This window comes from Scyliorhinus torazame, chromosome 8 (genome assembly GCF_047496885.1).
Source record: "Scyliorhinus torazame isolate Kashiwa2021f chromosome 8, sScyTor2.1, whole genome shotgun sequence".
NCBI classification, from domain to species: Eukaryota; Metazoa; Chordata; class Chondrichthyes; order Carcharhiniformes; family Scyliorhinidae; genus Scyliorhinus; species Scyliorhinus torazame.
Genome location: NC_092714.1, coordinates 265,458,254 through 265,482,312, shown reverse-complemented (window position 1 = coordinate 265,482,312; position 24,059 = coordinate 265,458,254).

Genomic DNA, 24,059 nt, shown 5'->3' with positions numbered 1-24,059 from the left:
GTTCTTGCAAAGATCCAGGTTATTTTTTCTTTCACTCAAATACGGGCTGGCTTTTCTGGGTTACACGCAAGCCTCATGTCTGTCACCACCTAGAAACAAATATTTGGACATTTGAAGGGTCCAGTTGTGTTTTAGTAACACACAGCTCATCGTGTATCAAAGATGGTACAGTAACAACTGTCCAAAAAGATCTTTACCCTAAATCATTCATTCTTGTGTAAAAGCACCACAAATGCTTGCCGAGAATTACGATTAGCTTAAATCACTTCTGTGCTTCCAGGAGAGGAGTTGTTGAACTGATCGCAGCGGAGAGATTTGAGCTCATTTTCTCAAAGGCTGATATGTAAACAATCTTAGCAACAATCCCCGACGTGAGTGAACAATGGAAGCATTTTACTACTGTGAAACATTCGGAGGACATAATGGTATTATGCTGTATTATACGATAGGCTCCAAGGTGTCTGTTCATTCAGTGTCAGAGCCAAGGTTGGTTACTGCCTGGCTACAACCATTGTTCAGTTTCCCAGAGGCCTATCACATGCCAAGAATCTGATGTCAGTTTGAATGTGTTATTAATTAGATTGATAAAGGGTCACGCTGTTACACACATTGAGGGGCTTTCTCATGTAAACGTTACACAATTAGGCACATCAGCTCTGTCAATTCGCATGAACTTCCTGAGTGCTTGGTCTTAACGTTTCACAGATTAGATCGCAGGATTGCGGTTCCAGTGGCTCAAAGGGTTAGCGCGCGGTACTTATACAGCAGTGCAGCAGCGACGATTGGGGCTCCTGGCACCCCGCAAGCAGCTCAATGTGGCAAACTCCATCGATGAAAAATAACCTGAGATAACGTGGGCGGCAGGGTAGCAGTGTTGCTTCACAGCTCCAGGGTTCCAGGTTCGATTCCCGGCTTGGAATGTGCGGAGTCTGCACGTTCTCCCCGTGTCTGCGTGGGTTTCCTCCGGGTGCTCCGGTTTCCTCCCACAGTCCAAAGATGTGCAGGTTAGGTGGACTGGACATGCTAAATTGCCCCTTAATGTCCAAAAGGGTAGGTGGGGTAATACATGGTTACGGGGATAGGTTGGAGGTGTGGGCTTGGGTAGGGTGTCTTTCCAAGGGCCAGTGCAGACTCAATGGGCCGAATGGCCTCCTTCTGCACTGTAAATTCAACGATATTAAAACGCCATTATCCAAACTAGGAATTAACACACTCACACACAAACACTCTCCCTTAGAGTGTTCTTTTGCTGTTTGCTTTCTGTCTTAGCCTTCAGTAAGTGGTCTTACTCTGCTATGGAGAGGCTAGTTATTTGGTGAGTATCTGGTAAGTTATTACGGTTCATTCTATTCCTAAGGTTCAAAACATTCTAGCAACTGATAACAAAAGTAAAATGCATAATTGAATATAATAATTAAATAGTTAATTCAAACCCATTAAGGACAGGTGATGTGTCACAGCTGCAGCATGTGGGAGCTCCTGGGTATCAGTTTGGTCCGGGGCAAACACGTCTGCAGAAAGTGTTTGAAGTTCGAGCAGCTTCCACTCAGATTGTGAGCTGGGGGCTGAACGACAGACATTGCGACGCGTCAAGAAGGGGAAGGTTACCTGGATTCTATGTAAACGGAGGCAGTCACGCCTCTTAGGACAGGGTCTTCTGATTTGGTCAGTGGTGAGGGACAGGAGAGTGTAATGCGAGTGAGGCAGGTAAGGGTCTCAGAGAGCAGGAGCACAGGAACCTCAGCCTTCACAATGGTTCAACAGGTTTGAGGTTTTTTCAGCTTGCATGGATGAAAGTGAGGGCTGCAGCGTGGATAAGCTGCCTGACCGAGGCACTGTGGTACAGGAACCATTCGACTAGAGGGAGCAAAAAGGAATGTTGTGGAAATAAAGGGATAATTTAGTCTGCAGCAAAGAGCGTGAGTCCAGTTGGCTGTGTTGCCTGCCCAATGACGGTGTTCAGGACAGCTCCGGGCTGGAAGAGGAACTTACAGCGGGAGGGAGAGGACGCGGCCGCCATGGTCCATGTGGATACCAATGACATAAGCAGGACAAAGAAAGAGCTTCTGCATCTTCAGTATGAGGACCCAGGATCCAGATTATGAGGCAGAAGCTCAACGCTCCTAATCTCTATTACCTGAGCCACATGCAAATTGTCACAGGACAAACCAGATTAGATGGATGAATGCGTGGGTCGAAGACTGATGCAGGAGAAGTGGGATCCGGGTTGTGGGGCTATTACGGAGACATGGTTGCAGGGAGACATGGATTGACACCTGGGGCGGGTTTCTCCCGTACCCGGCGGGGCGGGGGTCCCGGAGGGACGGAGTGGCGGGAACCACTCTGGCGTCGGGCCGCCCCAAAGGTGCAGAATCGTTCGCACCTTTAGGGGCTAGGCCGGCACCGGAGTGGTTTGCGCCCCTCCGGTTGGCGTGGAAGGCCTTTGGCACCGCGCCAGCCGGGGCCGAAGGGACTCCGCCGGCTGGCGGGGTCCACGCATGCGTGGGAGCGTCAGCGGCCGCTGATGTCATCCCCGCGCATGCGCAGGGGGGTTCACCTTCGTGCCGGCCATCGCGGAGGCTTACACGGCCGGCGCGGAGGAATACAGTGCCCCCACGGTACAGGCCCGCCCGCGGATCGGTGGGCCCCGATCGCGGGCTAGGCCACCGTGGGGGCACCCCCCCGGGGCCAGATCGCCCCGCGCCCTCCCGAGGACCCCTAAGACCGCCAGCGCCACCTAGTCCCGCTAGTAAGGGACCAACTCTAATTTAAGCCGGCGGGATATACATAGAATGGGCGAGACGTCGGCCCATCGCAGGCCGGAGAACCGCCGAGGGGGGCCTGCCTCGGGCGCGGCGCGATTCCCGCCCCTGCCAAATCTCCGGCGTCGGAGAATTCGGAGAATCCCGCCCCTGAATATTAAAGGTACAGGACATTTAAAAAGGGCAGGAAGTGGACGGTGCAGTGGTTAGCACTGCTGCCTACGCCACTGAGGATCCGGGTTCCATCCCGGCCCCGGGTCACTGTCCGTGTGGAGTTTGCACATTCTCCCCGTGTCTGTGTGGGTCTCACCCCCACAACCCAAAGATGTGCAGGGTAGGTGGATTGGCCACGCTAAATTGACCCTTAAATGGAAAAAAAATAATTGAGCACTCTGAATTTATAAAAAACAAGAAGGGCAGGAAGTGAGGAAAAGTTGGAGGGGTTGCGTTGCTAATTAATGATGGTATTAGTACAATAGAGAGACAAGAGAGAGCACAACAGAAAACCAGGATGTGGAAATGGTCTGGGTAGAGGTGAGAAATGGTCACGGCAAGATGTCACTTGTGGGAGTTGTGTACGGGTCTCCGAACAGTTACCACATGGCAGGGTGGAGCATATAGGAAGAAATAATTGGAGCTTTTCAGAAAGGTATGACGATCATGGGAGTTTTTACTCTACATGGAGACTGAAAATGTCAGATGGGGAAAGCTAGCCTAGATGAGGAGTTCATTAAATGTTTTGGGGATAGTTTCTCAGAACAGCATGTTCTGGAGTGCAATGGTATGGGAGTAATTAATGATCCCATAGTGAAAGTGTCCTTATGTAGCAGCGAAGGTAATGTGACTGAATTTTCTAATCAGTTTGAAGGAAAGAGGAGTGAATCTGGGACTATGGTCGGAATTCTCCGGCCCTTGGGATTCTCTTTTCCCGTTGGCAGCGCACTCCCGCCCGTAGGTTTCCCGGCGCCGTGGAGTGGGTTCAATAGGAAATCCCATTGACAAGCGGCGGAAGTAGAGAGGATCCCCCCGCCAGCGAGCGGCGCGACACCAAGAATCCAGCCCTGTGTATTTAAAATTAAATAGGAGTGATTATGAGGGTGTGAAAACTGAGCTAACTGAAGTGAACATTAAGTTAAAGGATAGGTCACTAGAGATACAGGCAATATTTCAGAAACACAGAATAGATACGTTCCAATGAGTAAGAAGATGTTCAAGGAACGGACCCACTCTCCGTGGTTAACTAGAAAGGTTGAAGAGAGTATCATACTTAGAGAGAAATATAATTGTGTCTCAGACATTGACATGACGTCAGAGACACAGGTGGCAGGTCAGAACATTGGACAGAATGTAAGGAACAGCTAAGAGTGACTAAAGTCTGCACTTTCGACGATACAAGTAACGTCCCAGAAGTAACTATAAACCAGAAAACAGGAGGGAGGGAGGAACTCAGGAAAATTAGTCACCAGAGAAGTGGTAAACTGTTGGACTCAGACATATACTCACCCAAACACACACAAACGCAAACACACATACTCACACTGAGACATACTTAAAAACACAAGGCAGCACGCAATAGTGTAATATTGTGCAATTGGATATGTGAATATTTGGAATGAGTGTGTTGTGTTTATCTGTGTCTTTTTAAATCTCTCTCCCCTGTCCCTACCAACCTGACTTACAGCAATAAGCATAATAAGCTTGGCAGGGTCACAAAGTTGGACAAGAGAGGAGGTGGCACGGTGGTTAGCACTGCTGCCTCACAGCGCCAGGGACCCAGGTTCAATACCAGTCTTCAATACCGGACTGTGCAGAGTCTGCACGTTCTCTCCGTGTCTGCGTGGGTTTCCTCCGGGTGTTCAGGTTTTCTCCCACAGTCCAAAGATGCACAGGTTAGGTGGATCGGCCGTGCTAAATTGCCCCTTATTAGTGTCCAAAGATGTGCAGGTTAAGTGGGGTTAGGGGGATAGGGCGGATGAATGGGCCAAGGTGGGGTGCTGTTTCGGAGGGCTGCTGCAGACTCGATGGACTGAATGGACTCCTTCTTCACTGTAGGGATTCTATGGAGAGATGTTCAAGGAGAAGGGTGGAAACAGAAATGGGTGAAATGGTTCTTCGAGGCTGCAGGGGAGTGGAGTGCATGAGGAGACTCTACAGGATACACTAGTCACACAGGATGTTACAGCCATAACCTTCATCTCATTTCTTTAGCTAAGGTAGGGTAGAAACCTGATTGGAAGCTACAAACAGAGAGTTGTGGGAAAGATAAACACGGGTCGGGAAGGTGACAGTATTGGATGGGAAAGGCTGGCTGGGGATGTGGTCGTAGTTTACAAACATAGTGGGTGGCAGGATGGGTTTAATTGTAAGTGGGGTTGATGATGGCTGTGATTTTGAAAGGGAAGGAGCAGTTCCTGAGAAAATTGACAGATTTTTTATTCAGCGAATGCAAAGTCCGCAAGCCAAGCAGTTTCTTCTGGTGTTACTGCGTTAAGTGTGGATAGACACCCGCTGAGTCTGTACTTCTATGATGTGCGGCATAGTTTTCTCTCTCTCACAGGCACATAGGGGGTTGACAATAATGCCTCGACTGTGGAGGTTGGCCAAGCAGGGGCCGTGGCCGGACCTGAACCCGTTACGGATGGACCACTCTTTCCTCGGAAGGTTAAAACCGGGCAGCCGTTGGGTTGGGGTTTGAGGCCAGAAACGTCTCTGCCAATTCCCATTCATTTGTCCAGGTGGAACTGTCACGGCAGAAAGAAGGACAGACAGGGTCAACAGGTAGAGAGGCCTGGCCTAGTTCTGTCCAGTCTACCTGAATTCAACCTGAAAATGGTTGAAGCCACTTTGCACAATCAGTGTGACAGGATGTAAAGAGTAAGGCCTTTAGAAGATGAGTTGTCCATTCTGATAGGTGTGATATTACTTGCGACACAAGGTCCCGTTTCACCTTGCTGAGCAAAGGAAAACTCAGACAAATTCATTGCTCACCCGGCTGGACTGTTGGTTAAATTGCTTCATAATTCTGGGTGTCGTGTCTAGACAAATGAAGTCACAACGGAACAATTTGCTCCACCTGTTATTTGCTGAAAGTCTGGAACCTATTTTAGGTTGGTGCCAACACACCTGGTTCCAACAAAGCACCTTCCCTCTCAGCAGTGACTAGAACACCCAGGGTTTGGAACATGCTACCTCAGGACTGTTCCCAGAATACCAAAGCCCCTGGCTGCCTCCAACATGCAAGTCAGTTGGCCCAGTTTAAGACAGGATTTATTGACTGCGCGTGTGTGCATGTTCATACTTGTACTTTCATTCAGCCCCGTGCGCATGAGGAAACACGAGCTTGAAAGCAGCAGGGGGGAAAAAAAGGGAGGAAGGTTGAGGGAGGGGCACATGGAGAGTGGGTGGGGCAGTTTGATGTGTCACAACGCTGAACTGCTAACCCTCAAGTCACGAGTGCTCACCTTGTCACAGTAAACCAATTTCAATAAACCTGTGAGGGAGCAACGGGGAAGAAAAAATGGTCAACAAAGATTGTGCACAGATTTAACCTGCTCCTGAATGCCACACAGGGAAGGGGACACTGCTGCCCAGTCCAGTCGACGCAGGACATTCTGTGGCTAAGTCTAATGCTCTCAGGGTAACCACGGGGAGGGCGGTCATCAGAATCTTAAAATGGTTTCCGCACAGAAGGAGGCCATTCCGACCATCATGTCTGTGTCAGCTCTCTAAAAGAGCTGACTCAGCTAGTGCCACTCTCTTTCCCTATAGCCCTGCAGATTCGTTTCCGTCAGCTGCTTGTCCAATTCCCTATGGAAAGCCGTGATTGAATCTGCCTCCACCATCATTGCAAACAGATCGCAACCATTCATGGCACAAAGAAAAGCCTTTCTTCACGTCTTTAATCCTTTCTGTTATACCGTCAATTCACTGCGAGACTGTGAGAACGAGTGAATCTAAGGCTTTATTATCCAGGAACTCGCCTGCCAGTGTCTGCTGTACAAATGAGTGCCACCCACAGGTGGCCTGTCTATATATCGTCCCGGGGAGGGCGGAGCCAGAGGCAGAGCCCGCTGGGGTTCCAGTACAGTACCTGGAAGTAGACCGTATTATCATTTCCAGGTCATAGGTCACAGTACTATACAGACAGTTCCTACTTAGGTGAATACATTCACCACATTCACCCCCTGTTAAAAAAAATCAAGTGCAGCGGGGGGTGACGTGGGGTCATCAAACATTCAGTCTGTCTGGAGGCTGGATCGTTGTTTTAGACCACCTCAGCTCTGGCGATGGTGCGGTCACGGTTGTTGCCGGTGGTGACTCCGGGGGCGTGGTGTCTGGAGCCTGAGCTTCAGTCCGGCGTGTCGGAGAAGGTTGAGGGGTGGGGGTAGGCAGGGGGGTGGTGGGAGTGCAGGCGCAGGACAATACAGGAGACTCAGGGGGGCGTAAGGGGCGCTGGGGGTGGCGGCAGGCAATGGGGAGGGGGGTGCGTAGCAGGGGAACCAGCTGGCGTCAGCTCCCGTAGGGAGACCGTATCTTGCCGTCCGTCCTTGTGCGCGACGTAGGCGTACTGGGGGTTGGCGTGCAGCAACTTGACCCTCTCGACCAGGGGGTCGGTCTTATGGCTCCTCGTGTGCTTCCGGAGAAGGACAGGCCCGGAGTTGTCAGCCAGGATGGAAGCGAGACCCCGGAGATGGACTTCCTAGGGAAGACAAACAAACGGTCGTGAGGGGTCTCGCTCGTGGCTGTGCAGAGGAGCGACCTAATGGAGTGGAGGGAGTCGGGGAGGACCTCCTGCCAGCGGGGGATCGGGAGACTTCTAGACCGGAGGGCTAGAAGGACGGCCTTCCATACCGTCGCGTTCTCCCTCTCCACCTGCCTGTTTCCCTGCAGGTTGTAGCTGGTAGTCCTGCTCGACGCGATGCCCTTACTGAGCAGGTACTGACGCAGCTCATCGCTCATGAACGATGTGCCCCGGTCGCTGTGGACGTACTCAGGGAAACCGAACAGTGTGAAGATGCTGTGCAGTGCCTTTATCACAGTGGCTGAGGTCATGTCGGGGCAGGAGACAGCGAAGGGGAAGCGGGAGTACTCGTCAACGACGGATAGGAAGTATACATTACGGTTGATGGAGGGGAGGGGCCCTTTGAAGTCAAGACTGAGGCGCTCAAAGGGCCGGGAGGCTTTTACCAGGTGGGCCTTGCCTGGCCGGTAGAAGTGCGGTTTGCACTCTGTGCAGACCTGGCAGTCCCTGGTCATGGCCTTGACCTCCTTGGTGGAGTAGGGCAGGTTGTGGGCCTTAATAAAGTGGGTAAGCCGGGTGACCCCTGGGTGACAGGGGGCATCGTGGATAGCCCAAAGTCGGTCACGCATGTGCCGTGGGACAGGGCATCTGGGTGCTCGTTGAGCTTCCCAGGACGATACTTGATATCGTAATTGTAGATGGAGAGTTCGATCCTCCACCTCAAGATTTTGTCATTTTTAATTTTGCCCCGTGGTGCGTTGTCAAACATAAAGGCGACCGACCGCTGGTCGGTGACGAGGGTGAACCTCCTACCGGCTAGGTAGTGCCTCCAGTGCCGCACGGCTTCCACTATGGCTTGTGCTTCCTTCTCGACCGAGGAGTTTCGGATCTCGGAAGCGAGGAGGGTTCTAGAGAAGAAGGCTACGGGCCTGCCCACCTGATTGAGTGTGGCAGCCAGGGCGACATCTGACGCATCGCTCTCTACCTGGAAGGGGACGGACTCGTCCACCGCGTGCATTGTGGCCTTAGTGATATCGGCCTTGATGCGGCTGTAGGCCGAGCGGGCCCCAGCCGTCAGGGGAAATGTAGCGGTTTTCATTGGTGGGTGGGCTTTGTCCGCATAGTTGAGGACCCACTGGGCATAGTGGGAGAAAAGCCCCAGGCATCGTTTGAGGACCTTGAGGCTGTGGGGAGGGGGAAGTTCCGTGAGAGGGCGCATACGGTCGGGGTCGGGCCCTAGGACTCCGTTCTCCACGACGTAGCCGAGGATGGCTAGTCGGGCAGTGCGGAAAACGCACTTCTCTTTGTTATATGTGAGGTTGAGAGATTGGGCAGCCTGGAGGAACCTCTGAAGATTGGCGTCATGGTCCTGCTGATCATGGCCGCAGATGGTAACATTGTCCAAGTACGGGTATGTAGCCCGCAACCCGTACTGGTCCACCATTCGGTCCATCGTTTTCTGAAAGACCGAGACCCCGTTAGTGACGCCGAAAGGGACCCTGAGGGGGTGGAAGAGTCGGCAGGCTGCTTCAAAGGCAGTGTAGTGGCGCTCTTCCGGGCGGATTGGGAGCTGGTGGTAGGCCGACTTCAGATCGACCATTGTGAACACCTGGTACTGTGCGATCTGGTTGACCATCTCCGCAATGCGGGGTAGGGGTACGCATCCAGTTGCGTGAACCGGTTAATGGTCTGGCTGTAGTCCACCACCATCAGATTCTTTTCCCCGGTCCAGCCGACCACCACTTGCGCTCTCCAGGCACTGTTGCTGGCCTCGATGATCCCCTCACTCATCAGTCGCTGGACCTACGACTTGATAAAAATCATGTCTTGGGAACTGTACCACCTGCTCCTGGCGATGGGCTTACAGTCGGGAGTGAGGTTCGCAACGAGGGAAGGGGAGGGACCTTGAGGATCGCGAGGCTGCATACCGTGAGGGAGGGTAAGGGTCCGCCGAACTGTAGGGTCAGGCTTCGGTGACTGCATTCGAAGTCTAATCCGAGCAGTAGGGGGGCGCAGAGGTGAGGGAGGACGTACAGCTTAAAACAAGCGTACTCGGCGCCCTGCATCGCGAGGTTCGCAATACAGTACCCCCAGATCTGAACCGAATGGGATCCGGAGGCAAGGGAGATTGTTTGGGATGCGGGGTAGATGTGAAGGGAGCAGCGCCTTACCGTGTCAGGGTGAACAAAGCTCTCCATGCTCCCAGAGTCGAAAAGACAGGGGGTCTCGTGCCCATTGACCCGGACGACCATCATAGAACTTTTCAGGTGCTTTGGCTGCGACTGGTCGAGGGTGACTGCGCCAAGCTGCGGGTAGCCTGCATGGTTGGTGGTATCCCAAAATGGCCGCCCCATGAGTCGCACATGCAAGGCTGGGTCGAAGATGGTGACCAAGATGGCCGCCCCCATCGGTTGCACGTGTTGGACGGTGCCGGAGCCGGCGGCCAAGATGGCGGCCCCAATGAGTCGCACGTGTCGGTCGGTGTTGGAGCCGCCGGACAAGATGGTGGCCCCCACGTGTCGCACGAGGCTGATGACACGTCTGAAGGGGGTGTTCCCGGCACGCAGCCACATTGCGGGCCTGTGAGTCCATGGGTCGGGCCTGGTCAGTTTTCGCCTTCTCGGCTTTAGGTCGGCCCAGACAGACTCTGGCGAAGTGCCGCTTTTTGCCACAGTCGCTGCACGTCGCTGTGCGGGCTGGGCAACGCTGCCGGGGGTGTTGACCCTGGCCGCAGAAGTAGCACTGCGGTTACCCGGTCTGGACTGTCAACCGCGCGGCACAGGCCTGTGACGTAGTCGAATCCGGTGGGGGCCGCGACGATGGTGTCCACGAGGGGTTCACCGGGTCCGCGGGGAACGCACTGAGGCTCTGGTAGGCCACCTATAACAAGGTGGCTAGTTTTACCATGTCTCGCAGGTCAGTGGTCCCGTTTTCCAGCAGGCGCTGCCTGATGTAGTTCGATCGGACCCCAGCCACGTAGGTGTCCCGGATCTGTAGATTCCTGTGCTCCTCCGCCGTCACATCCCGATAGTTGCAGTTCCTTGCGAGTAGGGTCAGGTTTTCCAGGTACTCGTCCAGCGATTCCCTGGCGCATTGACGGCGAGTCGTGAGGAGGTGTCACGCGAACACCTCATTTACGGGCTTCACGAAAATGCACCTTGAGGGTGTGACCGCCGCCTTGTACGTGGCAGCTTTCTCTATCATTACGGAGATTCGATGGCTCACCCGACTGTGGAGGAGTCGCAGCTGGAGGGTTTCAGAGGGAGGCATTGTGGCGAAGCCAGTGTGAGAAGATCTCCTTGGCCTCTGTTGCTCGCGCGTCGAGTTCGAGTTTATCTGGCTTTAGAGCGGCTTCCATGGAGCTGTCGCTGGATAATAAATTGTTACACCATCAATTCACTGCGAGCCTGTGAGAACGAACATAAGGCTTTATTATCCAGGAACTTGCTTTCCAGTGTCTGCTGTACAAATGAGTGCCACCAACAGGTTGCCAGTCTATATATCGCCCCGGGGAGGGCGGAGACAGAGACGGACCCCACCTGGGTTCCAGTACAGTACCTGGAAGTGGATCGTATTATCATTTCCAGGTCATAGGTCACAGCACTATACAGACAGTTCCTACTTAGGTGAATATATTCACCAAACTTTCACAAATCACTTTAATACCGTGGTCCGTTGGTCCGTTGGTCTGCCGGTGGGAACATTTTTTCCAGATCAATTCAAAACAGCGCGAGAGGAGAGATAGCCGGGACAGTGAAAACAGCGCGGGAGCTGAGTGAGCCGGGACATTGAAAACAGCGTGAGAGGTGAGTGAGCCGGGACATTGAAAACAGCGCGAGAGGAGAGACAGCCGGGACATTGAAAACAGCGCGAGAGGTGAGTGAGCCGGGACATTGAAAACAGCGCGAGAGGAGAGACAGCCGGGACATTGAAAACAGCGCGGGAGCTGAGTGAGCCGGGACATTGAAAACAGCGCGAGAGGTGAGTGAGCCGGGACATTGAAAACAGCGCAGGAGATTTAAAAAGCGCAGGAGCTGCGAGTCAGAGCGGCTTAGACGGGGCGGAGTTTGTAAGGAGCATCCAGGAGGGCTTCTTAAAACAATATGTAGACAGTCCAACTAGGGAAGGGGCAGTACTGGACCTGGTATTGGGGAATGAGCCCGGCCAGGTGGTAGATGTTTCAGTAGGGGAGCATTTCGGTAACAGTGACGACAATTCAGTAAGTTTTAAAGTACTAGTGGACAAGGATAAGAGTGGTTCTAGGATGAATGTGCTAAATTGGGGGAAGGCTAATTATAACAATATTAGGCGGGAACTGAAGAACATAGGCTGGGGGCGGATGTTTGAGGGCAAATCAACATCTGACATGTGGGAGGCTTTCAAGTGTCAGTTGAAAGGAATTCAGGACCGGCATGTTCCTGTGAGGAAGAAGGATAAATACTGCAATTTTCGGGAACCTTGGATAACGAGAGATATTGTAGGCCTCGTCAAAAAGAAAAAGGAGGCATTTGTCAGGGCTAAAAGGCTGGGAACAGACGAAGCCTGCGTGGAATACAAGGAAAGTAGGAAGGAACTTAAGCAAGGAGTCAGGAGGGCTAGAAGGGGTCATGAAAAGTCATTGGCAAATAGGGTTAAGGAAAATCCCAAGGCTTTTTACACGTACATAAAAAGCAAGAGGGTAGCCAGGAAAAGGGTTGGCCCACTCAAGGATAGGCAAGGGAATCTATGTGTGGAGCCAGAGGAAATGGGCGAGGTACTAAATGAATACTTTGCATCAGTATTCACCAAAGAGAAGAAATTGGTAGATGTTGAGTCTGGAGAAGGGTGTGTAGATAGCCTGGGTCACATTGAGATCCAAAAAGACGAGGTGTTGGGTGTCTTAAAAAATATTAAGGTAGATAAGTCCCCAGGGCCTGATGGGATCTACCCCAGAATACTGAAGGAGGCTGGAGAGGAAATTGCTGAGGCCTTGACAGAAATCTTTGGATCCTCACTGTCTTCAGGGGATGTCCCGGAGGACTGGAGAATAGCCAATGTTGTTCCTCTGTTTAAGAAGGGTAGCAAGGATAATCCAGGGAACTACAGGCCAGTGAGCCTTACTTCAATGGTAGGGAAATTACTGGAGAGAATTCTTCGAGACAGGATCTACTCCCATTTAGAAGCAAATGGACGTATTAGTGAGAGGCAGCATGGTTTTGTAAAGGGGAGGTCGTGTCTCACTAACTTGATAGAGTTTTTCGAGGACGTCACTAAGATGATTGATGCAGGTAGGGCAGTGGATGTTGTCTATATGGACTTCAGTAAGGCCTTTGACAAGTTCCCTCATGGTAGACTAGTACAAAAGGTGAAGTCACACGGGATCAGGGGTGAGCTGGCAAGGTGGATACAGAACTGGCTAGGTCATAGAAGGCAGAGAGTAGCAATGGAAGGATGCTTTTCTAATTGGAGGGCTGTGACCAGTGGTGTTCCACAGGGATCAGTGCTGGGACCTTTGCTGTTTGTAGTATATATAAATGATTTGGAGGAAAATGTAACTGGTCTGATTAGTGAGTTTGCAGACAACACAAAGGTTGGTGGAATTGCGGATAGCGATGAGGACTGTCAGAGGATACAGCAGGATTTAGATTGTTTGGAGACTTGGGCGGAGAGATGGCAGATCGAGTTCAATCCGGACAAATGTGAGGTAATGCATTTTGGAAGGTCTAATGCAGGTAGGGAGTATACAATGAATGGTAGAACCCTCAAGAGTATTGAAAGTCAAAGAGATCTAGGAGTACAGGTCCACAGGTCACTGAAAGGGGCAACACAGGTGGAGAAGGTAGTCAAGAAGGCATACGGCATGCTTGCCTTCATTGGCCGGGGCATTGAGTATAAGAATTGGCAAGTCATGTTGCAGCTGTATAGAACCTTAGTTAGGCCACACTTGGAGTATAGTGTTCAATTCAGGTCGCCACACTACCAGAAGGATGTGGAGGCTTTAGAGAGGGTGCAGAAGAGATTTACCAGAATGTTGCCTGGTATGGAGGGCATTAGCTATGAGGAGCGGTTGAATAAACTTGGTTTGTTCTCACTGGAACGAAGGAGGTTGAGGGGCGACCTGATAGAGGTCTACAAAATTATGAGGGGCATAGATAGAGTGGTTAGTCAGAGGCTTTTCCCCAGGGTAGAGGGGTCAATTACTAGGGGGCATAGGCTTAAGGTGAGAGGGGCAAGGTTTAGAGTAGATGTACGAGGCAAGTTTTTTACACAGAGAGTAGTGGGTGCCTGGAACTCGCTACCGGAGGAGGTGGTGGAAGCAGGGACGATAGGGACATTTAAGGGGCATCTTGACAAATACATGAATAGGATGGGAATCGAGGGATAGGACCCAGGAAGTGTAGAAGATTGTAGTTCAGTTGGGCAGCATGGTCAGCACGGGCTTGGAGGGCCGAAGGGCCTGTTCCTGTGCTGTACTTTTCTTTATTCTTTATTCTTTGTTCAGACAGTGTGAAGTGTTTATCGCCTCACCGAAGCCAGTGTTTCTCTGGTGCTTACTTGCTGGATTGCTCACTGAACCACTTAGCTGACTTCAGCATCCAGGCTGCCAATATGTTATATAAAGAAAGGCTCGCGTTTCGATAGCACCCTTCACTACCTCAGCCCAAAGTCCTTGGGCTGTATTCTCCAACTCTGGAGCTATGTCACCACGCCGGCGTGGGAACGGTGGCGTTTTACGCCCAAAAAACTGGTGCAAAATGGCCACCGATTCCCCGTTTTGCTGGGGGCTGGCAGGGAGGCAGCATCGACCACCCGGCCCGCGCTGCCGAGGTGCCCCGGAGAATTTCCAGATCCAAGGCCGCGCAGGCGCACCGCGACCCGGCCAGCGAAATAGTCACCCCCTTCGGCCGGATCGCGCGCCCCGGACCACGCCCACAGTGCCCCCAGCCCCGAGTGTTGTCCACCCCTGCCGGCGGATCGGCCCTCCCCCACTGAGATCGCAGCCGCCAGGCCGAGTTCCCGACGAATGAGACCGTGAGAGACCCCCGCCGTCGGGAACTCGGCCGGTTGGGTGGGGGGGGGGGGTGCCTCAGGCAATGTCCTGGGGCTGTCGATATGTGGCGTGGTGTACTCGGAGAGCATGCCGATTTGGATTCTCCGGGCAATCACCGAACGTGAATGAGCAGGTTCTTCGTGCAGTGGGAGGCGGAGGAAACATGTGAACGGAGCCAGGGAGGTCCAGTCAACTACACCCACATGTTCTGGACATGCCTCAGACTTGTTGGGTTCTGGACGACCTTCCCTGAGGCAATGTCCAAGGTTGTGGGGGTGAGGCTGAAGCCAAGCCAGAAAGAGGCAGTCTTCGTGGTCTCAGGCCAGCCAGAACTCTTCATAGGGAGGGGGGACCAACGCCCTTGCCTTTACCTCCCTAATCGCCCGCCAAAGAATCCTGTTCGGTTGGCGATCAGCAGCACCACCCAAAGCTGCAGTCCATGTGCTGTTAGGGAGGGAGTCAGGATTTTGACCCAGCGTCCACCTGGGGTGGAGGGTGTGGATTTTTGTGGAAGGAGGAGCAATCAAACGGTTGCTTTGTCCTGGATGGTGTTGAGTTTCTCGAGTGTTGTTGGAGCTGCACTCATCCAGGCAAGTGGAGAGTATTCCATCACACTCCTGACTTGTGCCTTGTAGATGGTGGACAGCTTTGTGGAGTTACTCGCCGCAGAATTCCCAGCCTCTGACCTGTTCTTGTAGCCACAATATTTATATGGCTAGTCCAGTTCAGTTTCTGGTCAATGGTAACCCCCAGGATGTTGATCGTGAGGGATTCAGTGATGGTAACGCCATTGTCTGTCAAGGGGTGACGGTTTAATTCTCTCTTGTTGGAGATGTTCATTGCCTGGAATTTGTGTGATGCGAGTGTTACTTGCCACTTTTCATCCCAAACCCAGGTATTATCCAGGTCTTGCTGGATTTGCACGTGGACTGTTTCAATATTGGAGGAGTTGTGAATGGTGCACACACCGACTGCACATTTATCGAGTGGAACCCCTTTCAGTTTGTGTTAGGGGCCGGTGCTCATAGGGCGACGTGCATCTCGTCAATCACCCCCTGGACCCAGGACATCTCAGCGATGATGGTGAACCCCGCTGCCCGGGCATCCTAGTGGGCTCGGTCCACATTGAATTTGATGTATTGGGCCAAACGGGCATATAAGGCCTCCGTGACGGTACGGATGCACCTGTGCACTGAGCTCTGTGAGATCCCGGACAGGTCCCCACTTAGCGACTGGAAGGACCCTGTGGCGTAAAGGTTCAGGGCGACCGCCACCTTGACGGCCACCAGGAGTGGGTCTCCCTCCCCAACCCATACACCCACGGTGCCAGGTGCGCCATGGTCTGGCAGATATGTTGCACTGTCCCCCTGCTCAGCAGGGGTCGTCGACGGCATGCCCGGTCCGGCAGCTCCTCGAATGACAGGCGCTGCCGGTACACACGAGGCCTCATGGGGTACCTGCCGGGGTGCCTCCCTCCCACCTCCTCCTCCTCAGTCTGTTGGGCAGCTGGCTCTCCATCCTCACTGGGTGGCTCCTGTTCCTCTGGGAAGGCTCCGCAGGGTTCTCTTTGAGCAGCTCTAGCTGGTACAGGGCTGTGGCGATGAGGATGAAGGCCACCATTCCCGGTTAAATTCCGACGTCCATCGGAACAGGGGTAACAATCAGACATGTTAGCATGGTGGGTACTCCTGTGCCCAACCAGGTCCACTGGGGTACATGGTGGTCCCGGTCTGCACTGCAGACCCTGCCCCCTATTTTATATGTTTCTATGGGGTATGAAGAGAAAGCGGGAGTGCAATACTGAATTTGCATATTGAACGGTGGTGCAGGCTCGAAGGGCCGAATGGCCTACCCCTGCACCTATTTTCTACGTCCCCCCTCCACTCCCATCTCCACACCCACCCCCAGCCGTTCCCATTGGCATACTTCCCACCGCACCCCTGGCCCATCTGTGCCCGGCAGTGCAGGGCCCCTGGCCCTGGCGCCCATCCCTGCTGCCAGGGACACTGTTGGCTGGCGCTATCCAAGTCAGCGGTATGCTCTGCGGCCCCCATCTGGCACCGTCCTGCAGGGGCTACTGTGGATGTTGCCCTTGTATGAGACGGGTGATGCCCCTCTGGCGAGGGGCGGCTGGTTGGGGGGGGTGGAGATGAGTTGGTAGGGTGGAGGGTGAGGGATGGGGTGGGGGGGCGAGTGGAGTGCGGTGGCAATAGGGTGGAGGGCAGGGGCACCCGTACAGCCATTGTGACTCTGCACAACCAGGGGCCACGGTCAGTGGGGCTGCAGCAAGATGGCTACCTTGCAGGCGACGGTAATGGCCGTCCATGCCTGGGCATCGGGTCCTGTGGGGGCCACTCCAACCCCATGGCCCATCCCCTTGCCACCTCCTGTTGCATCTCCAGGCCTGGCGGAGGAACCCCCCATTCTTCAAGGATTTTGGCTTCAGGACTGATTCTCCGCCCAATCGCGTTTCACGATTCCAGCATTGGCCCACGGAGAATCCCGCCCAAGGAGTCTCCCATGTGGGATAGGGGTGAGGAGAATATTTCTTTCTCTCAGAGTGGCTGTGAGCTTTTGGAAATCTCTTCCCAGACAGTGGCAGAAGCAGGGTCATTGAAAATCTTTGAGGCTGAATTAGATTCTTGCTGGACAAGGGAGTCAAAATGTATGTGTGTGTGTGACGGGGTGGGGTGGGGGGGGGGGGGGTGGGGGGGGGGGAGTGGAGTTAAGGCCACACCCAGGTCAGCTATGATGGAATTGAATAGCAGGGTTTTGAGAGGCCAAATCGCCTATCACTGCCCCTTTTCATATATTTCTTTGTAGAGGTGTGCGCTACACAAACTGTTTAGAATATGCAGCAACTTGCCAAAGATCCTTCGACAGCACCTTCCAAACCTGTGACCTCTGCCACCTAGAAGGACAAGGGCAGCAGACACATGGGATCAACCCGGCCTGCACCGGGGCAGCACGGTAGCATTGTGGATAGCACAATTGCTTCACAGCTCCAGGGTCCCAGGTTCGATTCCGCCTTGGGTCACTGTCTGTGCGGAGTCTGCACATCCTCCCCGTGTGTGCGTGGGTTTCCTCCGGGTGCTCCGGTTTCCTCCTACAGTCCAGAGATGTGCAGATTAGGTGGATTGGCCATGATAAATTGCCCTTAGTGTCCAAAATTGCCCTTAGTGTTGGGTGGGGTTACTGGGTTATGGGGATAGGGTGGAGGTGTTGACCTTGGGTAGGGTGCTCTTTCTAAGAGCCGGTGCAGACCCGATGGGCCGAATGGCCTCCTTCTGCACTGTAAATTCTATGATATGATATTCCCCTCCAAGTCACGCACCACCCTGATTTGGAAATATATCGCAGTTCCTTCAATGTCACTGGGTCAAAAACCTGGAACTCACTCTCGAACAGCGCGGTGGGCGTATCTACACCTCATGGATTACAGCAGTTCAAGAAGGCAGCTCCCCACCACCTTCTCAAAGGCAGTTAGAGGCGCGTGATAAATGCCGGCCTGGCCAATGACGCCCACATTCTGCAAAAAATAAATAAACAAAATGTTCCAATCTGCAGCAGTAACTTAATCTGGAATGGTAAGCAACCTGTCCATCCGGATTCAGACTGAGTTACCATCAGTAACTGGGTGGAGTTGCATCGCATCCCCTTGCTACATTGCTATAATTCCAACATGCTCAGACTTGTCCTGAGCTGGTTAGCTGGATAGTTTCTTGATGAGCAAGGAGGTGGAAGGTTTGGGGGATTATGCGGGAATGTGGAGTTGGGAACAAATGCAGATTAGTCGCGATCTTTTGATTGGTTGAAGAGGCTCAAGAGGCTAAGCGGCCTATTCCTGCTCCTAATTTAGATGTTTCTTATGTCCTCTATATACAATGCTGGCCACCTTTGTTGTTACAGGTAATGTCTATGTTTACCATTGAGGTGTACAGTTTCACTTTCTCCATCTGTAACTGTAATGGTTAGAATGTAGCCAATTGTCCTCTCTCTAAACAATGTGGAATTCCTGAATGGCATTGCAGCGTGGAACTGAGCCAAGCAGATCAGGAGATTCCCAACCCTGGCCTTCGGTCTATGTGAAGTTAGCTGACTTCAGTTGGGAGCAGTAATGGGGTGAGAAGGAATTAAGATATAGCTCTTGGGGCTAAATGGATCAAGGGGTATGGGGGTGGGGGGGGGGGGGGGGGGGGTAGGTGGGATCAGGGTATTGAACTTGATGATCAGCCATGATCATAATGTATGGCGGAGCAGGCTCGAAGGGCCGAATGGCCTCCTCCTGCTATTTTCTATGTACGTTTCTATGTTTGAGACAAAGTACCTGGGCTCGGGATGAAGAACAATCAGGAAAGCTACTCACTCTGAGCCATTAATCAATAAACCCCATGGTACAAGCAACAGCCAACAATGTTAGCACTAAAATAAAGATTGCGTAGAATTACACAGAATCTACAGCCCAGAAACAGGTCATTCGACCCAATTACTCTGTCCTGGCATTAGTGCTCCATCTCCTCATTCCATGGATAGTTTGAGTGAATGGGTTAGGGTCTGGCAGATGGAACACCATGTTGACAAATGTGAGGTTATCCATTTTGGTAGGAATAATAGCAAAAGGGATTATTATTTAAATGATAAAATATTAAAACTTGCCGCTGTGCAGAAAGACCTGGGTGTGCTAGTGCATGAGCCGCAAAAAGTTGGTTTACAGGTGCAGCAGGTGATTAAGAAGGCAAATGGAATTTTGTCCTTCATTGCTAGAGGGATGGAGTTTAAGACTAGGGAGGTTCTGCTGCAATTGTATAAGGTGTTAGTGAGGCCACACCTGGAGTATTGTGTTCAGTTTTGGTCTCCTTGCCTGAGAAAGGACGTACTGGCGCTGGAGGGTGTGCAGAGGAGATTCACTAGGTTAATCCCAGAACTGAAGGGGTTGGATTACGAGGAGAGGTTGAGTCGACTGGGACTGTACTCGTTGGAATTTAGAAGGATGCAGGGGGATCTTATAGAAACATATAAATTTATGAAGTGAATAGATAGGATAGATGCGGGCAGGTTGTTTCCATTGGTGGGTGAAAGCAGAACTAGGGGGCACAGCCTCAAAATAAGGGGAAGTAGATTTAGGACTGAGCTTAGGAGGAACTTCTTCACCCAAAGGGTTGTGAATCTATGGAATTCCTTGCCCAGTGAAGCAGTTGAGGCTCCTTCATTAAATGTTTTTAAGATAAAGATAGACAGTTTTTTGAAGAATAAAGGGATCAATGGTTATGGTGTTCGGGCCGGAAAGTGGAGCTGAGTCCACAAAAGATCAGCCATGATCTCATTGAATGGCGGAGCAGGCTCGAGGGGCCAGATGGCCTACTCCTGCTCCTAGTTCTTATGTTCTTATGTTCTTATCCACCTCATCTCAGCTTTTCAGCACATTTTTCTGCTTGGTATTTGGTTATTTTTCCTCCCTAGAGCCCCACCAGGGCACATTCACAGGAGGCTCACAATGAGAGCTGTTGATGGTCACATTAATTAAAAAGGTTCAACAGATTTTCCTTGAATGAATCCTTTGAGGGTTTGGAGATTAAGGTTTATGGAAGATTGTTCCAGTCCTTAATTGCTCTTGGTGTATATAGTTGTGGTGTATATAGTTGGAGCTGTTGATCATTATTTGAGCCAGGTCACTTTTGGGCTCAATGTACTGCTTAGAGGGTGGCACAGTGACACAATGGCACAGTGGGTAGCACTGCTGCCTCACGGCACCGAAGACACGGGTTCGATCCTGGCCCCAGGTCACTGTCTGTGTGGAGCTTGCACATTCTCTCCGTGTCTGCGTGGGTCTCACCCCCACAATCCAAAAAGATGTGGGGGTAGGTGAATTGGGCCACACTAAATTGCCCTTTAATTGGAAAAAATGAATTGGGTACTCTAAATTTATGTTTAATAATGTACTGCTTAGAAATATTTAATTGTTCAAAGTTTTTGAGAAGCATGGCAACCCACAAGGTTTTCTACAGCTCGAGAACCTGTGCCAGCCAACCAATATGTCCAACGAGGAGATCTTGTGAGTAATTGTAACAAAACGAGCTGCCTAGCGTTGAACTTTATCGAGGAGGGGATTGTTTTCAGCTATATCTGGGTTCCATGTGGCTACACTGTACGCTAAGTGTGGTCTAACCAATATCTGGTACAACATTTCCTTTATTGTTCTTGACCGGATATTTCCGGACATTCCCGCTGGCGGGATCTTTCTGTCCCGCTGATGGAGCACCAGCGGCGAGGGGTGCATTCAATGGAAAACCCTGCTGACAGCGGCCAGACCAGAAGACCCCATTGCCGGCCAATGGCGGGCTAACTGCTGCCCTCGCGAAACACACGGGTTGCTTGCTAAAGTCTGCCCGTTGTAGACTGATGGAAGCTCACCTTCATGAACACAAGCATTTTGGGTGCCGCCAAGGCTGCCGGTTGATTTTGTACGTTGCACTTTAAATTATTTTGGATGTAGATTCCTAAGTAACGGTATCCTCTAGGAACTTCAAGGGGGCAATTTTTAAAATGTATTATTTCACGGGACATGAGCTTCAGTGGCTAGGCCAACAAGTTTATTGTTCATCCCTAATTGCCCTTGAGAAGGTGATGGCTGCCTTCTTGAACCGCTGCATGTGGTGTAGGTACATCCATAGTGGTGTCAGGGAGAGAGTTTTGACCCAGCGACAGGGAAGGAGCAGCCGCTATATTTCCAAGTGGGGATAGTGTGAGGTTTGGGGGTGAACTTGCAGGTGGTGGTGTTCCCAGGTATCTGCTGCTCTTGTCCTTCGCGATGGTAGAGGTCACTGCCTTGGAAAGTGCTGTCGAAGGAGCTTTGAGATGCCGCAGAATCACGCATTGTGTGATTGGGTACTGAGGGAAATAGAGTATTGCTGATTTGCATGATGTTACATTTTTCTGAATTTCATTCCATACATTGGCCCATTTGTTGAGATCTTCCTGACGGTAACCTCATCTGTTGCTTCAGTAATGGCTTCATAGACGCACAGCCATCTGCAAAGAGTCTGATCCGACTTGATATTCCATCTGGGATGTAATTTATAAAGAGGAACAAAGTATGGGACCTGGACAGCATCTTGGGGCGCGCCACTTCAGACTGCCTTCCAGCTTGAGGTATCCCGGCTCACTGCTTCTCTATTGTTGCCATTGGGCAAGATCAATTCTTATCCATTACTTAGTATTTCCACGGAGTCCATAAGGATCTAGTTTGTCCAGTAGCTTCGCGTGTAGTACATGGTTGAAAGCTTTATAAAAATCTAAAATACCTAGATTTGTGGATTGTAAGGTTGAGTTGGGATTCTGCTGATCTGTCTTTACGTAAGATGTGCTTTTTGTCGAGAAGGATAGTCTGCCCTTTACGATGTCTTCTTATCTGATTATCAATGATGTGTGTTCAGCATTTACAGTAAACACTAGTAAACGAAATAGGTCAGTAGCATATTCCCTTTTCTCTCATGTACCCATTTGATTTCTGTTTGAAAACATCTATACCATTCACTGTCATAATATACACCAGTATATCATGGTGCAGACACACACTGATGGACACACAGTGGGACCAATTAACACACACAACACCGCAGCCAATCACCAGTTAGAGCACACGCACTATAAAGACAGGGGACATCAGAGTTCCCACTCATTCGAGTAGCAGCTAGCTAGGAGCACAGAGCTCACAGCCTGCAACACAGACATTCACCATGTGCTGAGTGCATCGACTGGTTAGGACAAGGCAAAGGTCTTCAGTTAAAGCTGGTCTCATATTTACCCACAGTTCAAGTATGTTTAAATAGTTAATCTTTTAATAAAATAGTGTTGCACTACTTCAAGTGTTGGTGACCTGTACGTGATCCAGAACACCCAACACATCATGATACCAGGAGTGGTCGCATACTAGCACTTCTTAGATCTACCTGCAAGTAATCTGCCTTCCGCCAGCATTCCATCATCCTGCAACATGGACAACATCAGCCCGCCGCCGCCGCTCCGCATCGCCGGCAACCTCGAGGCCAACTGGAAGATCTTCAAACAGCGCTTCCAGCTCTACCTCGAAGCCACGGACAGGGAGGGCGCCTCGGAAAGATTGCTCTTCTCCTCTCCATGGCCGGGAACCATGCCATCCATATTTTCAACTCTCTCACCTTTGCAGATGATGGAGACAAGACAAAGTTCAAGACGGTTCTCCTCAAATTTGACACTCACTGCAGCGTAGAGGTGAATGAAAGTTTCGAACGCTACGTGTTCCAGCAGCATTTGCAGGGTAAGGACGAACCTTTCCAATCCTTTTTAACGCACCTCCGCATCCTTGCGCAATCCTGCAGCTCCGGGCCCACCTCCGACTCCATGATACGCGACCAGATCGTTTTCGGTGTTCAGTTGGACCCCCTACGTCAGCAGCTCCTCAAAGTAAAGCAACCCACCCTAGCGACCGCCATCGAGACCTGTGTCCTACATGAAAATGCCACCAGTCGGTACTCCCATATACAAGCGGCTGAAACGGCGCGGCAAGGTACCCACGAGGCGGAGCGGGCCCAAGTGATTGAACACCTCCAGGGCCTCAGCCTGGATGAGGGCGGCCATTTTGCGTGCTTTTTGCGGACTCCCGCGCTTGTACGCACCAAACGAGGGGACGGCAACATGGAAGAACGTAATGCGCAGGCACGCACCACGCAGGACCGCACCGCGCATGCGCAGTGGCACAGCGAACGTGCTGATGTCACGACGTGCGGCAACTGTGGCTCCGCCTATTTAAAGCGGCAATGCCCCGCAAAATCTCGACAATGCCTACTGTGTGGAAGAGTTGGCCACTATGCTGCCTGCTGTCGAGCAGCTCAGCCTTCCAATTCATATCGCTTCAGCCAGCCTTGCAGGAATGTTCGGGCAATTCCACCCATGGTCACAGAGTCCGATTCCGACCTCCCACACAGCAGTGACACCGAGGACCCGAAGGCGCCTTTTCGAGTCGGTGTCGTAATGAAAAACAGGCTGTCCCCGAAGCAAAGACACCAGCCGCTGTCGGTATACAGCATCGATCCAGACGATGAGTGGTGTGCCACCCTGACGGTCAACCAGTCCCAAATACGATTCTGCCTGGACACTGGTGCCTCCGCCAATCTCACGGCGTGGTCTGCTTTCCAAAGCCTTCGTGTCAAACCAACCATTCTCCCATCGGCCTGCCAGCTATTGGACTACAATGGCAACATCATTCCTGCTACCGGCTCATGACAACTCGAAGTGACGCACAAGTCACGAAAAGCCATCCTTCCTTTCGAGATCGTGGGCTCCTCGAAGGACTCTCTGCTTGGCGCACAGGCGTGCAAATTGCTAAACCTCGTTCAAAGAGTTCACTCTCTCTCTCCTGATGACACGTCTGCCTTCCAGGATGCTGACGTCAGGACGCAGCTCAACGCCATCATCGACCAGCACCGTGACGTCTTCGAAGGCATGGGCACACTCCCACATACGTACAAGATCCTACTCAAACAGAACG